Below are 16,183 nucleotides of genomic sequence, written 5' to 3'. Positions count from 1 at the left end.
TATTATTCTAATTCTATAGTTCAACTATAATAGTGGGCACTTTGAATACAGTGTTTGACATGACGACAAGTTAAAAAAAATATATATATATTGTGAAAGGGTAGGAACCAAAATGCTGACAAGTGTTTCCTAAACTTTGGCTTCATTTAATGTTTTCTCTTAGATACTTTCATGTAGCTAACATATTCTTGCTTCACGTATTCCTCTTTGATTTAGAAGATACTTTTGCACAAAAAAAACATGCAGATGTACTGTAGGTACACAACATCACTTGTATTATCAGGCTGTATAGCTAAATATGTTTGCTCTGACTCATACATTCATACATTACATTCATTAGCTAGCTAGTGATTAGCATTAGTGATTAACAGCTAACAAGAGTTAGACCCAATTACTAAGAAAGTAAAAACTAGCTGTTTGCAGATGTAAGAAACACAAACGAATAGTGTAATTCTAGAACGCTAGTGGATTTATATTAAGAAGCAAAGTGAAAACGGCATCGTTGTCATCAACATTGTTTCATGTGCTGCATTGACCATGCAGAGGCTGAACGCAAGTGTCTCGTAGAGGATCAACAAATGCGCTCCTTGAGTGTGAGGGGGCATAGCTAGGTCTGTGTGGAAAGCGGTATGGAGCGAGAGAGTGACCGAGAGGATGTAAAGTAAAAAAATTTACTTTACAAACTAAACATTCAAATAGCGTTATAGAAGGTAAAGTAAAAACCCAAACTGGTCAACCGCCCAGCCCCAGGCCAATCAATGTTTCTCAACGGGACATCAGTAGAACCTGAAGGTCTTGACAAGCGTGATCTCTCCAGGGAGTCATTGGCTGTCAATGTGTTGCATATGTGTTGGGTGTGTGTGTGTGTTAGTATAATAGTGATGCAGGCAAAAATCGCTACAGTTACATATTGCAATATTATTTTAGATGATTTTTATGACTCCTCAAGTATCGATTTGTAAAAAGTACACTAGCTGGCGTCAGCCGGCTGTAGTTATTACTCACAGCTCCATGGCCGATGTAAGACTTTTAAACAGGTTAACACTCGAAATGCCTCCGGGCCAGACAGAATACCAGGGCGCGTTCTCAGAACATGCACAGACCAGCTGGCAAGTGTCTTCACGGACATTTTCAACATCTCCTTGTCCCAGTCTGTAATCCCAACATGTTTCAAGCAGACCATCATTGTCACTGTTCCTCAGAACTCTTAGATAACCTGTCCAAACAACTATGATCCTGTAGCACTCACATCTGAAACCATGAAATGCTTTGGCTGGTCATGACACACATCAACACCATCATCCCAGATACCCTGGACCCACTCCAATTCACACACCACCCCATCAGATCCACAGAAGAAGAAATAACTTTGCACTCCACAATGCTCTCTCCCACCTGGACAAGATGAATACCTATGTGAGAATGCTTTTCATTGACTACAGCTCAGCATTCAATGCCATAGTCCTCTCCAAGCTCATCACCAAGCTCTGGGCCCTGGGACTGAACACCTCCCTCAGCAACTGGATCCTGGACTTTCTGACGGGCTGCCCCAAGGTGGTGAGGGTAGGTAAACAACCCATCTGACCCTCAACACGGAGGCCCTTCAGGGGTGTGTGCTTAGTCCCCTCCTGTACTCTCTGTTCACCCATGACTGTGTGGCCACGCCCAACTCCAAAACCATCATCAAGTTTGCTGACGACACAACAGTGTTAGGCCTGATCACCGACGACGATGATACAGCTTAAAGGGAGGAGGTCAGAGACCTGGCAGTGTGGTGCCAGGACAACAACCTCTCCCTCAATGTCAGAAAGACAAAGGAGCTGATCGTGGACTATGGGAAACAGAGGGACGAGGGCACACAGGGCACACACCCCAAACAGAGGGCACACCCCCATACACATCAAAAGAGATATAGTGGGGCGGGTCGAGAGATTTAAGTTCCTCTGTGCCCACATCACCAAGGAATGAACATGGTCCTCTCCAGGGCCTAAAATTAAAATTTTTGTCCACCAGCCACTGTGGCAGGTAGATAAAAAAAATTCACCAGCCAGATTGACCAGTCAGATTTTTTATCAGCCAAAATATTTTTGGCCATACTTACGTAAAAAAAATGAACAAAACATACTGATGACCATGCTTTGTAATGTTTCTAAAACAATACATGTATTAGTAAGAAGTAATGTGGTATCTTGTTCAATTTAATAAAACATTTTGTGAACCAAGTCTTTTTACCAAAATATCAGATGAGGCAGAATGTTCAGCTGGCCCTTTAAGGGCAGGGGTTACCGTGGTAACGGGGCCACTCAAGTTGTGTCACTGCGTCTGTGTGAGATTTGGGATCTAACTACTAGGGCGTCTCTTTGCTATCAGTTAAAGCAGCAAACTCAAACTAACGTTGAAAAAACAACTGAGCTTCTGAACAAAACTATGTAAATAGCCAACAAACACGAGGACAAGACTTTTGACAACTTTTATGTCTGTGCGCAGAGCCTCCAAAAATGAATCTTTCAGCACTTCACTTGGAGCGCACAGCTCTCCTGTCAGGCAGTGTTGCTGCTTGAGGTGGGATATAGGATTTGGATTTCTTTGTGCGAATAGCATCTATGAAACAAAACAGCAGGAATACTTTGATACAGCTACAGCAGCATTTTGTGGTCATACTTGACTTTTGACCATTGACCATCCGTTGACCATCCATTGACCATCCGCCAACGTGTCTGGTGAAATATACATTCTTACTGGCCAACACTTAAATACGTACATTTGGCGAGTGGTGGGTGTTACTTTTATGCCCTGGTCCTCTCACACCAGCACAGTCGTGAAGAAGGGGCGACAGCACCTCTTCCCCATCACGAGGTTGAAAAGATTTGGCATGGCTCTCAGATCCTCAAAAGGTTATAGAGCTGCACCATTGAGAGCATCTCAACTGGCTGCAACACCGCTTGGTATGGCAACTGCACCGCCCTTGATCACATGGCGCTACAGAGGGTGGAGCGGATGGCCCAGTAGATCACCTGGTCCGAGCTCCCTGCCATCCAGGACCTCTATTTATTCAAATTTGTTATGTATTTTATTTAACCTTTATTTAACTAGGCAACTCAGTTAAGAACAAATTCTTATTGACAATGACGGCCTACCCCGGCCAAACCTTAACCCGACCCGGATGACGTTGGGCCAATTGTGCGCCGCCCTATGAGTCTCCCAATCACGGACGGTTATGATACAGCCTGGAAAAGAACCAGGGTCTGTAGTGACGCCTCTAGCACTGAGATGCAGTGGCTTAGACCACTGCGCCACTCTATACCAGGCGGTGTATGAGGAAGGCCTGGAAAATTGTCAGAGACCTCAGCCACCCAAGCCATAGACCGTTCACTCTGCTACCGCATGGCAAGCAGTACCGGAGCGCCAAGTCACGGACCAAAAGGCACCTGAACATCTTCTACCCCCAAACTATAAGACTGCTGAACAGTTAATAAAATGTTTACCCGGACTATTGTATTGAGACTTTTTCACTGACTCTATGTACACTCACTGGACACAACACAACAAAATGGGAAATAAGTCAAGGGGTAGGAATACTTTCTGAAGGCACTGTATATACCCTCAACTACCTCCTCCCCCCTGCACATTAACTCTGTACCGGTACTCCTTGTTTATAGCCTTGTTATTGCTATTTATTGTGTTAATATTATTAACATTTTGGGGGGAAATATTCATACTTTTTAACTGCGTTGTTGGGAAAGGGCTCAGTACTAAGCATTTCCCGGTGAAGTCTACAACTGTTGTGTTCAGCGCATCTGACAAATAGCATTTGATTTGATTTTGCTTGTTCTCCATCTTCTTTTGAAATAGTGAGCCAACATGTTTTCATCTCTTTTATTTTCACGACTGATGAAACACATTTTCTCATGCTCTCTCGTCTCTCTTCGGCAGACATCTAGTCGGCAATATGTTTGGAACATCAAATCGGAATAAAATCGCAGTATCGAATCTCGAAACGTATAGAATCGTGAGAATCGCAATACATATTGTATCGTGACATATCGTATCGTGACATATCGTATCGTGACATCGTATCGTGACATATCGTATCGGCACTTAAGTATCATGATAATATGAGGTCCCTGTCAATTCCCAGCCCTATCGTATAAATAGACGACAAATCGATTCCAACAAAGCTGTTGTGCTGTTTCTGAAGCTAACTCTATTAATAGTACTTTGACGTATTATGGCCTGTTTGGGCTGTTGATACCTGTGTATTGATATGACCTTGCATGTACAGTAAATGAACGACAGAACTTTGATGCATGAGCTCATTTTCATCTCGTTTCCAACTAAGTCCTTCAGTGGAATGAATGGGACTTTGAGCCTTGAAATATTCATGCAGCGGAATCAAAGTTGTGGTATTCTGACTTGTCTCCCAGCTTTTACGCTTCGACTGTGAACTCGGAAGGCCCGTCTTACCTGCAGTGTGGGAGCTTGTTTTAATGACATGGAAGCACAAAGTAGCTGTCTTCTTTAATTATGGAAGAGTGTTATTAGCTCTGCCTCACGGCTCGCTCCCCTTTTCGTTCCCTTCTTTCCCCCTTTGATAGCCCTCCTTTCCTCTCTTCTTTTCAACACCGACTTCATACGGCCCTTTGATTTTCCTCCCCTGTCCTGCACGGAGTAATCCCCGAATCGCATGAGTCACCTCCGCTAAGCAGCCGATGAATGTGTCAGGATGGGTGCTAATGGCGCTCAGCACCCGACGCTAGCTCCTTGGCCCTGTTCTCTGGTCTTTAACAGTGTGAATGGATGCTGTGTCACACCACAAGTTGTTGCCAGGCACCCGTTGCTCCTCTTTCAGAATGCACGGGCCTTCATCTGATGAGCTCTAAATTAGGTAAAGAAACCCTCTCTGCCTTAGCTTGCAAATTTGGGGATCCACTGACTAAATATCAACCTTGCAAATTTGGGGATCCACTGACTAAATATCAACCTTGCAAATTTGATTTAAGATTTAAATCTTACTACAAATGTCACTGAGGTGTTGGTAACAGAACCATGTTGAAAGAGACACGTGGGATGGACAAGGGACGTAAGTAGCGACTACCGCACCATGTTGAAAGAGACACGTGGGATGGACAGGGGACGTCAGTAGCGACTACCTCACCATGTTGAAAGAGACACGTGGGATGGACAGGGGACGTCAGTAGCGACTACCGCACCATGTTGAAAGAGACACGTGGGATGGAAAGGGGACGTCAGTAGCGACTACCTCACCATGTTGAAAGAGACACGTGGGATGGACAGGGGACGTCAGTAGCGACTACCTCACCATGTTGAAAGAGACACGGGATGGACAGGGGACGTCAGTAGCGACTACCGCACCATGTTGAAAGAGACACGGGATGGACAGGGGACGTCAGTAGCGACTACCGCACCATGTTGAAAGAGACACGTGGGATGGACAGGGGACGTCAGGATCAACTACCGCACCATGTTGAAAGAGAGACGTGGGATGGACAGGGGACGTCAGTAGCGACTACCGCACCATGTTGAAAGAGACACGTGGGATGGACAGGGGACGTCAGTAGAGACTACCGCACCATGTTGAAAGAGACACGTGGGATGGACAGGGGACGAAAGACACGTGGGATGGACAGGGGACGTCAGTAGCGACTACCTCACCATGTTGAAAGAGACACGTGGGATGGACAGGAGACGTCAGTAGCGACTACCGCACCATGTTGAAAGAGACACGTGGGATGGACAGGGGACGTCAGGATCGACTACCGCACCATGTTGAAAGAGAGACGTGGGATGGACAGGGGACGTCAGTAGCGACTACCGCACCATGTTGAAAGAGACACGTGGGATGGACAGGGGACGTCAGTAGCGACTACCTCACCATGTTGAAAGAGAGACACGGGATGGACAGGGGACGTCAGTGGCGACTACCGCACCATGTTGAAAGAGAGACACAGGATGGACAGGGGACGTTAGGATCGACTACCGCACCATGTTGAAAGAGACGTGGAATGGACAGGGGACGTCAGTAGAGACTACCGCACCATGTTGAAAGAGACGTGGGATGGACAGGGGACGTCAGTAGCGACTACCACACCATGTTGAAAGAGACACGTGGGATGGACAGGGGACGTCAGTAGCGACTACCGCACCATGTTGAAAGAGACACGTGGGATGGACAGGGGACGTCAGTAGCGACTACCGCACCATGTTGAAAGAGACACGGGATGCACACGGGACAGGGTAGTGTGTGGGCCTTCGTATGCGTGCTCTACTGTAGCCACAACAGGAATGTTACAGGGGGCTCACCATACAGTACGCCTCACACCAAGCAAGCTGTGATTGGGCTTGACGTAGGGGGCACAGTGGTGAATACTAGGGAAGGCACAGAGGTAGTCGTGGAGGCAGTCTGCCTACCCCAATACAAGGGTCCTAACAAGACAGCACAGGGATAGTAGGGCTTACAGCATTGTCCCATGTATGGGACCTGATCTTACCGGTAAGAGCGGCTTAGATGGAACATGATGTTACTAGAAACCAGGGGGTTCCTTTGACATGTGTCCAGTTCAGATGATCTCATTGGTTTATTTATCCAACAGTAATAAGTGTGCGTCGAAGTTGAACATCACCGATGATTTGACATGGACCAACAACACCCAGGGTCCATCCAATCATGAGTGTGAGTTAGGCCCGAACCCTTATAAAGGAAAGCGATTCCATATCATTTTCATTCAAGGGATGTGTTTCTCTCCATCACATTCGCTCTTCTATGAGCTTAAGCATAATGTGTTCAGTGTGCTAAGAACCTGTTATTCCCAGCCCAGATATTTCCCCCCTCTCTCTGTCATGCTCACAATTACTGCATTTAAACACACTGGCCCAATAGCCGCTCCCTCGCTCTTTCCCTCCTTCCCGACCCATCTTCCATGCAAATTAACTCCAGGCCACTGCTGTTCGCTGCTTGACCGGCAATACATTTGAGTTTTGACAAGCCGTCTGAATTGTCTTTCCCTCCTCCCTTTCATCTGCCTCTCTCTGCGAGCTGCACAGTTGTTCAGCTGCTCATCAACTTGGCCTTGTCTTTATCTGTCTGTCTCTCGTTTCTCTCTCTCTCTGTCTGTCTCTCGTTTCTCTCTCTCTCTGTCTCTCTCGTTTCTCTCTCTGTCTGTCTGTCTCTCGTTTCTCTCTCTCTCTGTCTGTCTGTCTCTGTCTGTGTCGTTACTCTCTGTCTGTCTCTCGTTTCTCTCTCTCTGTCTCTCTCGTTTCTCTTTCTCTGTCTCTCGTTTCTCTCTCTGTCTGTCTCTCGTTTCTCTGTCTGTCTGTCTGTCTGTCTGTCTGTCTCTCGTTTCTCTTTCTCTGTCTCTCGTTTCTCTCTCTGTCTGTCTCTCGTTTTTCTCTCTCTCTCTCTCTGTCTCTCTCGTTTCTCTTTCTGTCTCTCTCTCTCTCTGTCTGTCTCTCATTTCTCTCTCTCTCTCTCTCTCTCTCTCTCTCTCTCTCTCTGTCTGTCTCTCTCGTTTCTCTTTCTGTCTCTCTCTCTCTCTGTCTGTCTCATTTCTCTCTCTCTCTCTCTCTCTCTCTCTCTCTCTCTGTCTGTCTCTCGTTTCTCTCTCCCTCTGAGTGCTGTGTGTTATACAATGTGAATGGAGTCTTTCAGTGGCTCTAAACGGCCGCCCTTGGAATGACACCATGAACATGTTGTGTTTTTTCTTTCTTTCTCTGGCTAGTTTGGACACACAGATGGGCTGTAGGTCACAGATGGGCTGTAGGTCACAGATGGGCTGTAGGTCACAGATGGGCACGTGTGTGTGCTTTTGTCCTCTAGCCACAATGGCTTGTAGCTGAAGATGATGGGATATAGAGTGTTTTGCACGTGTTAGTCATGCAAGCGCAAGAGTGACCATCTGATATGCCGGACATGGTGATCGTAACGCCATGGCTTCATTTTAAGGCATGTATTAGATCAGATAACTGCTAGAATTGCATCAATGTGTGTTAATAGCCTGAATCTCTATTGATGCCAGATGTACAGATGCCACGATACTTTCTTTAGATCAGCTTTAAAACCATACAACTGGTTTTGTTTCTCTTTCATGAGATACACTTGTTTGCATCATATCTTGTTTTGTGGCTTTAATATCTTTATTTTATATTCATTGGACTATACATCTATATTTGTTTCATAGGCCTATTATTATTTATTTAGTGTTATACTTCGCTGGTTTTTGGGATATATAACAAAAATCAATACAATACATTACATTTCATAATACTGAAAGATGGCCTGGCTCCCCAGTCCCCTCTCAACCCCCTGAAGCTGCACACAGAAACAAAAAACAGAGACCCCCTATTTTTATTCATTTACAGAGGCACTTAGTGTCTTACTGACGATGGATGCTTACCCGCCATCGCTGCCCTGCCTACTCTTGCAGGGGAGCCATTCGCCCCCCAGACTGCTGGTATGAAAACAGAGCATTGTCATTGTTTCTTGATAACATTTCCCATTCATAACCTAACCTACTCTCTGTTTGACTGGGATTAGACAAAAAGTAACTTTCTTTGCCATTTTGCCTTCTCAATTGTCTCAAGGGAAGTATGACGTTAGTGAATGGTTAGTGTGTTAGTTTTTACGTGATAATGGAGGTCAGAGTTCAACAACATGGGAACAGGGGGGGCTCCACATAACCAGTCCAGTGACCATGATAACACTCCAAGGCCAATGCTACAGGCTCTATTAGGGATGCACACGTCATGCTCCTTAGCTGATTGGTCCTTACTATCCAGGGTCCTTGGAATGTCCCTCCTCCCTACCCAATTGAAGTCAAACTTTAAAATGGTTAGGGTAAGGCTAGGGATTAAGGGTTAGGGTTTAGCCTAGGGACGTCTCAAGGATTCCGGATAGCGCTAACCATAGCTGATTGGCTTCAGAGTCTGAGCTCAGAGAGTAGTCGTCAACTGCCAAAGCTCCCATGATGCAACAGACCTGGTTTCACATGAAGGATGCAAGAGCTTCAAAGTGCATATCTAATCAAACAATACAAGCTCCCTGGACCCATGAGCTGTATCAAATACAAGCTCCCTTGACCCATGAGCTGTATCAAATACAAGCTCCCTTGACCCATGAGCTGTATCATACAAGCTCCCTTGACCCATGAGCTGTATCAAATACAAGCTCCCTTGAACCATGAGCTGGAACAAATACAAGCTCCCTTGACCCATGAGCTGTATCAAATACAAGCTCCCTTGACCCATGAGCTGTATCAAATACAAGCTCCCTTGACCCATGAGCTGTATCAAATACAAGCTCCCTTGACCCATGAGCTGTATCAAATACAAGCTCCCTTGACCCATGAGCTGTATCAAATACAAGCTCCCTTGACCCATGAGCTGTATCAAATACAAGCTCCCTTGACCCATGAGCTGTATCAAATACAAGCTCCCTTGACCCATGAGCTGTATCAAATACAAGCTCCCTTGACCCATGAGCTGTATCATATACAAGCTCCCTTGACCCATGAGATGGATCAAATACGTGCTTCCTGGACCCATGAGCTGGATCAAATACGTGCTTCCTGGACCCATGAGCTGGATCAAAACAAGTGCCGCCCATTTAAAAAATGGTATCTCTGCTGATCAGTACTTCACTTATGAGTTCAGGAAAAAGGTAGTTAACTTTAACTGCTTGAAATTGATCAACAACCCTTGATGTCTGCTTACGATTCCTGGTTACCGCACTTGCACAAGTAGTCACTAGCAATGTTCCCTCTTAAGGTGCTCACAGCTCCCCCCGGACTGCCGTGCAGATTAAGTATCAGCCCGAGAAGCACGATATTGAACTTTACTAAACTTTCTAGAGATTTCCCCTTTAGTCAACACTACGTTTTGATCTGCTGTGGGAATTGTGCTCGAATCAATGCAATATTAACCACTTTCAATCTAACATACAGTACATGCAAAACTAACTGTGCAACAGATTTTCTTGTAGGCAGAACGTATTGGAGTAGGATTCTATTGCATTGACATGTATGACTCAGGCCCGTACTCTAGACAGAACGGTGCGTCATAACCAATCAGAGCTGCAGTAGGCCCAAATGCAAATGGCCATTGCCATATATCGATCTGTGCCATTCACTTTGAACTGGATTGCCTGAGCGGTCGTGAGTAGATGCTTGTTTTGAGGTCAAAGCGAGAGCTGCATGTAGCCACCTGTGCACATTTGTTCATATTGTTTGCTAGTTAGTGAGTTATTAGCCCAGTTATAGCTCATTTCTAGTAAACAATGGGGGAGTGGTTGCTTCCAACAAGAGCACAGAATGTGTACATTTCTAGCCATCTTTGAAAAGCGAGTCAGGTAAATAGCTTTTTTATCTCTTAGTGTTGTATTTTGAGACGGTCTTGAATAAACCAAGTAGCCTATAGGCAGAGGGTAGCCTAATTTGTCTGATTCTCTGTAATAATGGTATAGGAATAATATATATCACTTTTTTTTTCCATAAAAAAACTACATTTTCTGCCACCTCCTTGTCTGAAGGACAAGTGGATGAACAGGTTAGTGTCAAGTCCTACATGTTTTTTTCTTTCTTTCAAAAGTCTCATGGAATGTAGGGCTACAGAACATTAAACACATTGGCTGCTACGGTAGGCTGAATGATAGAACAGCTATTTCCATGTTAAAATGTTATGGGATGCATTTTCTCCATTGTTTTTATAGTAGGCCACTCTGGCAGGGCTACGTTATGATCAAAAAAGCCACAGTAGCCTACTTGGCCACTGTTAAAACTGTAACTTAAAGTGGGTACAGCCTCAGTGTTCACAGTAAACATGCGCCGGAAGTTGCACAGAATTTTCACCATGTTCAAGTTGCCGCTCAGCAGACCTGAAATTTGCTCAGTGACAGAATTTTTTTTTAGGGAACATTGGTCACTAGCCATAATTGGTCCATCGCAGCATATGCTATTTCCAGTCACCCTGCTGCTAGATATCTTAATATGTTTGGCCCTGCACAGCTCTGTCTCAAGCCCTGCATGCAAGGGGCATATCCCTCGAGGCAGGATCTGATCTCTTCAATCCCCACCATCAGTCACTGAACCATGTGACAGGCCAGTGAATTACCTTCACAACATCAAAGCCTTGCCACCAGAGAAGGGGCCTTTTCAGGCGGGGAGAACTTGGGGCCCACCGAGTCTAGCCCCAAGGTGTTTTCAGTTGAAACAGACACACCTTGTACCTTATGCTCATGCGATCCGATGTTATCCTCTTGGCAGGGGTGTGATGTTTTTCCCCACAACCCAACACCTTCCTTAGTCAGTAGCGAGGAAACGAATCCCCACAAAAAGTATAGCCGTCTTGTAACCAGGAATCTCGTAACCTGCAGAGGCACTCTCTTGGAAATGTTAAAAGGTAAAGACTGTCTGTTAAACTGCAGCTTGGGTTGCACTTGTGATTGATTGCTATGCGTGGAGAGTGAGCTGCTTGGAAAGGAAGCAGAGTTACTGTTGCTATCGCGTTCACGCGAGCAGGGAGGGCCTCTTTCCTCAGATTCGAGATAATGTCGTGCACAGACTATGCATCAAGGCCTACTATTTCGAAAGGTCTGCTTTGTGTTAGACTTCAATGAAATCGATTGAGAGGGCGGCCACAGATCACTTTGAGAGAAGTAAGCTGTTTTCATAGGGAGCGTTTAACAGCTTCCTACAGTGTAGAGTATGATGAGTCTAAAGGTTGCAGGTCGCGACCTCGTGCCCCTAGGCTTGTCTCAGGTCAGCTAGATTGTCATCGTAAGGATCTGTCAGGGTGAACAGGACACAAACCTTTTGAAGTCGCCCTGATGACATCACCCTCCACGTTCTTTTTCTCAGAACCGATTGAGGCTGGATTCCGTTGACGCTGAGGTCGTCGAGTACACTTAGCTTTTATCCCAAGGCCTACTGTTCTCTCCCACAACTCCTCCCCTGTCCTGGGCTCCACTCTCATGTGTGTTGACGAGTAGCCTTGGGAGGATTCCACATCCACATGTCTTATCGCGGAGAGACCTGAACTCCCTCTTTATCTTGTCGTCTTGCCCTTTTTTGAAGTTGTGAATTATTGCAGAGTCGAGAGCCGTTTCAAATTAAAGTACCAAGTTCTATTTCTAGACCACAGATTCGAGCCAGAAAGAAGCTCAGAGCACAGTTGACCTTGTTTGATATATGCTGTTGTCAGTGCTGGCCCCATTATAGCTTAGGTCATTGTTAATGGTTGTCCTCCTTTTTCAACGGACCCATTTGCAGCCTATAGAACCAGTGCGTCAGACGCATCTGCTGTGTTTAGGAAATTCAATTAGTATGATCAAGAAAATGCATGACACATAATAGTGGGATAGGAACCAGGTGTCAGCTTTCCGTGCTGCACCCCATGTTCCATTGCTTGTCATCTGCAGGGAGAACAACAGCTAAAGTAGATATACATCTCTATAGAAACTAGTATGATTTATTCTGTTTGTTCTGAAGAAGTACCGTCAGGTCTACCTCTGAAGCAACCGTCTGGTACACAAACATAACCTCCTTTTGCAATACTGTGTAACCTGATGGTTTACCATGGCACCCGTTTATGCTTTGGTACGAGGACGTTGTTATTGTTTACGTTTCAGAAGGTTAGTTGTACACTGAGTCTACCAAACATTAGGAACACCTTACTAGTATTGAGTTGAGAGCAGGTGTTCTCAATGTTTTGTCTACTCAGTGTATATCTCAGGCCTAGCCTTAATTAGACCGAGGTCTCTACAGATGGACAACCTGGACATGTACATGATATTGCTATGAGTGTAAAAATTGCATGAGCATACGATCGTTTGCCACATTATCAAAAGAATAACACGCGTCTCCACGTACACAAGCTATTGCGTTTACCAGCACACAAGTGCACCTACATTCTCAAATAGTGCACACTCACCATACAGACACTACACATACTCTGTATTTCTGTTGTTCTGCGTCAATACGGAAGTGCCCATCACCGTGTTTGGCAAGGAAGCTGTACCCTGTGTTCAGTAGTCCGCAGCAGCGAAAGCACACTTGGCAGGCGTCGTGAATCCGCAGCTTGAGCGAGTCACTGTACTAACGAACCCCACGGTGCCCGGCACAGCCATACACATACGCCCAGCTGCACATGTCAGATGGCGAGGGAGCAGGTAACTGTTCCAATCCAATACGGAAGCTACTCATCCCTGACAAGTCAGTCTAAACAGCAGCCGGCAGGGAGATTCCTATCTACGTTGGATAGAGTTATAAGCCTGTAGCTTCAGCTTATCAGCTTAGAACGTGGATGCACTGTAACTGTAGCTACAGACCGCGAGTGCCTTTGGCAGTAGGATACTTTGATCGCTTTCTTAATAGGCAGAGCTTTCTTATTGTATCTTTTAATGGTCGAACCCCTCTTAGCAGATCGACTCAGCTCTAGCAGAGGGCATCATAGGACCTCTCTTTTTATTGCGTGAATTGTTCCCTCCCTTCAATCCCAAGCTACCTTTTTTTCTTTTCTTTTCGTTGTTTTTTTTCTTTTTCGATAGCTCTCAGCAGGGGAAGAAGCCCACAAGCTAATTCACGACTTTCAGTCTGACAAAGGCGGCCTTTCACAGGGCTGATGTGAGAACAGTGGAGTTGGCACTGTCCGCCTCATTCTGAAAGTAAAGCACCCGAGACTTGACTTTGAAGCCTGTGTCTTTTACCAGAAGACAGCCTTTCCTTGACTCAATAGGGTGCTCAGCCCTCCAGCTCTTCCTGCTTTTCACTTTGCTCTGTCCCTGTATTCCTCCATCTATCTGGTCTTTTAACACCACTGATGTTGGTGGATAGTCTGACTCTTGTCACATACTGTCTGTGACAAGAGGGGTGGAGGAATTAAACCCAGCCTTCTCTCACCCTGTTCTCATATGCTGCTCGCCTCGTCATGAACACATGGTGGAGTTATTCTCAGTGAGCTGGGTGCAGTCCTTTTTCACGGCATGTCTGACCTCTATTCCTCAACTACACCCACCCCCCCACCACCAACCACACCCACCCACACAGATACACAAACAACCATCCACCCCAAAAGTACCCCCCCCCCCCCTCCCTCCAGGTCTTTGTCTACAAGCCCATGAGGCCCTCTGAGCAAACATAGCACCCGACCCCTGACCCTGTCTAATCAGGCACAAATTAGGCATGTCGAGAGGACGCCCCCCTACCTCCAACACCCCACTCCCACCATCCCATTTCCACAGGAGCAGCTCTTGCCATGAGGGAGGGATTCCCCCACCCCCACACAAACAGGCATGCATGCACGCACAGACACACACACTCATATACACACACAGGCACACACACACGCCCTCCTCCCGGCACTTCCCTTCGAATAGGACCGTAATGACATTAACAGCTTCCTCCTCCCGGTGAACCGTGGAACAGTTTCCACTCTGTGCCCATTCCTTCTTCTCCTCTCTTTTTTCCCTCTCCTTCCTCCTCTCAGAGTTCCATGTCTTTCATTTTTTTTGGCCCAATTAATTAACAGTAATGCAAACGACGCTGTAAAGGCCCGGGATCTACAACAACAGGAGTCCTGTTTTCACAAGAGCTGATTACATAATCAGATTACACCCCATATCTAAGAGCCCAGATCTGAAATCCCAGGCCCCAGCCAGCTAGCTCGCTGTGCTACTTTTCCCTTAAGACTTACCCCCACACCAGTGGGCCGCCAGGGTTTTATGTTAATGTACGCTCTAGTGTTATCAACGACCTCTTTATCGTTCAAGATTGTTGCTCTGTGAGAAGGTGTTGGAAGTTCACGGTTAGCCATTGTTATGTAAATGCCAGCTGAAAAGTACCAGTGGCCTGAGACACAGATGCCGGGCCCGTGACACAGATGCCGGGCCCGCGACACAGATGTCGGCCCACGTCGACAGAAACAGAAAAGTCTGGTGTAAATCCTCAGCAAACATGCAGGAATGTCTATTTCCGAACACGTTGTTGTTCTGCGTAGCACAGTCTGTGGCCCCATTAAGCAGGCTTTGCATGGGCCACAGATACGACCGCAGGCAACAGGTATGGCGGACATTAGCAGCAGATTAGAGCAGAGTACTACAGGCGGTAGGGAGATTGAGAACATGCGTGTTAATGCTTGCCCCTGGAGCTTGGAGCTACAGTAACATGGCGCTATTACAGGAGAGAAGCACGGAGAAGGGAGATCCATAGAGAGAGCTGTGTCGTGTCTGTTGTTTGGAGCTGTGTTGTGCTGTAAATATATGGGGGAAACCTATAGTAGACACGTTTAATGTCTGCATGCGGGACATAGTCTTGTTAGAGAGTAGAAGAGAGTAAGAGTCTTGTCCCTATTCGTCTGTGTACTGCCTTCCTTGCACTGTTTGTTTTCCATATGCTTGTATCCCTCCCCTCCCACTGTGCTGTACCTCCACTCCTTCTCGCCCTCTTCTGAACAATCGTCTGTTTATTTCTCACAGGGCGGAGGCCAACGGTCACACAGAACAAACTACAGGCCTGGGGATATCATTAACCTCCACACACAACAGGATACTGGTAGGTTTTACTGGCTGCTTCTCGCCCCCTATAGCTATATGCGGTATGTCTGTGTACTGTACGCACACATACATGCACACGGATGTAGAGGTCTGCGCGGGACTGATTTCTTCATCCGCTCCAGCAAGAATTGGTCCCGAACCCGACCGCAGTCCCGCTAATGTTATTTTAGGCATACTGTATGTGATGCAGCTTGCTTGGCAGCCATAGTCTTAGCAATTTTGCACCTTATAGGCAATATCAAAATGTGCCAAAAAATAGGTTAAGTTACCAGAGATTCTCACGTGGCCCATTACACGACATGGCCAAAAGGATGTGGACACCCCTTCAAATTAGTGGTTTTGGCTATTTCAGCCACACCCATTGCTGACAGGTGTATAAAATCGAGCACAAAGCCATGCAATCTCTATAGACAAACATTGGCAGTAAAATGGCCTTACTGAAGAGCACAATGACTTTTAACGTGGCACCGTCATAGGATGCAACCTTTCCGACAAGTCAGGTTGTCAAATTTCTAGTGGAAAGCCTTCCCAGAAGAGTGGAGGCTGTTGTAGCAGCAAGGGGGGGTTCTTCATTCTTCACGACTGTCTTGGTGTGTTTGGACCCTTCTAGTTTGTTGTTGATGT

At 46.1% G+C, this 16,183-nt stretch overlaps 1 protein-coding gene across 2 annotated transcripts in view; it reads left to right on the top strand.

Annotated features, from left to right (window-relative positions):
- Positions 1-16,183, top strand: part of LOC110491482 (thyroid hormone receptor alpha-like) — a 154,965-nt gene that overhangs the window by 55,883 nt on the left and 82,899 nt on the right. For both annotated transcript variants that reach the window (XM_021564965.2, XM_021564964.2), the window contains one exon: positions 15,482-15,557. The gene's annotated coding sequence lies outside the window, so the exon portion shown is untranslated. The remainder of the gene's footprint in view (positions 1-15,481; positions 15,558-16,183) is intronic.

This window comes from Oncorhynchus mykiss, chromosome 16, assembly GCF_013265735.2.
Source record: "Oncorhynchus mykiss isolate Arlee chromosome 16, USDA_OmykA_1.1, whole genome shotgun sequence".
NCBI classification, from domain to species: Eukaryota; Metazoa; Chordata; class Actinopteri; order Salmoniformes; family Salmonidae; genus Oncorhynchus; species Oncorhynchus mykiss.
Note: the sequence above shows the minus strand (reverse complement) of the source record. Positions and strands in the feature narration are given on the sequence as shown.